This window comes from Palaemon carinicauda, chromosome 38 (assembly GCF_036898095.1).
Source record: "Palaemon carinicauda isolate YSFRI2023 chromosome 38, ASM3689809v2, whole genome shotgun sequence".
NCBI classification, from domain to species: Eukaryota; Metazoa; Arthropoda; class Malacostraca; order Decapoda; family Palaemonidae; genus Palaemon; species Palaemon carinicauda.
Window position 1 is genome coordinate 31796434 of NC_090762.1, and position 2500 is coordinate 31798933.

The window sequence follows — 2500 nt, forward strand, 5'->3', positions numbered from 1 at the left end:
AACCTATCCACTACCCCTTCCCATAATGCTGTTAAGTCTTACATCCTGTTGTCAAAAGTCTTAACTGAGTCATTTAACGAAGAATAGGAAACGGGTATTTGTGTATAAGAGGGGAGAAGGGGTTAGGCGTTTCTGAAAAGTCTTAAGTCTACACTACTCTTCTTAGGTGATCAACTGGAGAGCCTATAAGGGCTCTTGGATGTTCATGTGAAAGGATGTCGCGACAGACAGAGAGAGAGAGAGAGAGAGAGAGAGAGAGAGAGAGAGAGAGAGAGAGAAGACACTTTTTCCGAAGTCGTTATATTTAAATAGTCATCATATATATTTCTCGGCATTTATATTATCTTGTGGTTGATATTTTTCTACTACCGTTTTCTCTCATATAACCTAAGATTATAATAATAATATTCTAGCAAAAATCAACCGAATTATATAAAAGAAATAGTTTATTAAAATCTATAAGTTTCGCCTTATCAAGGAAACCTTAGGAAAAATAGGGTATACCTCGTAGAACATATTACAAATTTCAAAAGTAACTTGTATTTTTCCCAACTATACAAACCTGAGGCCTCTAACTAGAGTGAGGTTTGTATTTGCGTAGAAAAAAGTATGAATTGGAATTGCCCACTAGTAGGGAACAATGCCTAGGCCTAATATTACATCCTTTCTTACCCCCCTCAAAAAAAAAAAAAAAAAAAAAAAAAAAAAAAAAAAAAAAAAAAAAAAAAAAACTTCCAGACGTAAATGATAATAAACACAAATAAGCTACCCTCAAATGCATCCACCTTGAATGCTATATCATTCTTTCCAATTCTTCATACCATCTATGAAATTTCTTATCACTGATCTAGATATCAATCTCTGGCAACGTCATTCAGTTACTTCGTTGACACTTTTCATAATTCTGACTAGCCTTTGCATTCAGATCTTCCCCGCCAGTTCCATCCTGTTCGTAACACAAGGTATGCAGTTAATTCTAATGGTCATGCATTCTCCATCATGAGGATCAATACTACACAGTATTCTGGAAATTTTATTCCAGCTGTGACCACATTATGGAATGTTTAAGAGGCTGACATAAGTTTCTTTTTATGGCTTATATATGAAAGATTTATGTTAATTCAATTGTTCATTACTTCTCTTATAGTTTATCTATTTCCTAATTTCCTTTCCTCTTTGGGGTATTTATCCCTGTAGGATCCCTTAGGGCTATAGCATCCTGATTTTCCAACTAGGGTTATCGCTTGGCTCATAATAATAATGGTAAAAAAAATCTATTCAAACATTATCACTAAATAAAACCAAGATCTTCTTGCCCACCTTCCCGCACACTCATGATAGAAGAACATGCGCGCACGGTGGAGGGCGTGTTTAGTTTATTTATTTGTGTCCGATACATCAGTGTAAACATCACCCTTTCCAGTAGATGGTAAATTTATTAGAGGGTAAACCAGGTACCAGCCTGTACAATGAAACACTGATCTCCTTTTGTGTAGAAATGGTAGTTGCGCAAGTTGTACATAATGCATGGTAGAGGCCATGTCTGAAAGCAATTCCTCTCGAGGTGCTCCAAAAATAGAGGTAATACCGCGCCAAGTTTTAATTCAGGAAGATGAAACAAAAACCCCGTTCTTTCCCTTTTTTATTCTAAGATCTGAGAACACAAAGAAGGGATAATTTTGGGGCAAAGTTTCCTTTATCAAAGAGATCAGAGGAGTAAGAATAAATGTAACATGAAAAGAAAATAGAAGAATCTTTTTATGAAGAGTAGACAAACTGAGAGTGAAACCACGTTAATGAACAGAGCTCTTGACCCTGGGCAGCATCTCACCTCTCCTCACTTACCACCCCCCCCTCCATCTTTCCCCCTTCTCGTCCTCCTGACAAGAAGAAAGTGTCCCGAGAAGTTCCTCCCAGAGATGGAGAGTAAGAGGCCTTCTTGAATTAATGCTCACTTCTAAAGTAAAGGAAACGCAATTTAATGCGGTCTTTTGGCAAGAAATTCTACAATGGCTTTAATACAAGTAAAAAAAATCCTGGTGGAGATGAACAATTATATTAAACCAAAGGTTAATGGCAACTACATTCTTTTTATTTAAAGTTTACGATTAAAACCTATTGTAGGGTGCGCATGCACACAATCAGTATACATCCAGCAGGGCAATAGATTAACATACTAAAGTCACCTTCAGTTTAATGAAGACTGAATCGTACGCATGCGCAAGAGGCAAACAGTAACACAATTCGATGACAGACTTGAATGGCTATTAATAATATCTCGGTGGAATATTCTTAAACATTCAGACATGTGATGCCTCTTCAATCTTGCCGGAGTTCTGAAATAAAGGCCGCTTCAAAAAGAACACGAATGCCATTATAAGGGAATACAATAGAAGCGACAAAATATACCGCCGGAAAAATCCGAGCGACAATGGAGTTCAAACTGTCGCACATAATAGAGCCAGTGGTTTAATGTCTTTCCACTAATGGCAACACTTTG

The 2500-nt window shown here is 36.9% G+C and overlaps 1 protein-coding gene across 1 annotated transcript in view; it reads left to right on the top strand.

Moving 5' to 3' along the window:
• Nucleotides 1-2500, top strand: part of Shal (Potassium voltage-gated channel protein Shal) — a 334303-nt gene that overhangs the window by 108085 nt on the left and 223718 nt on the right.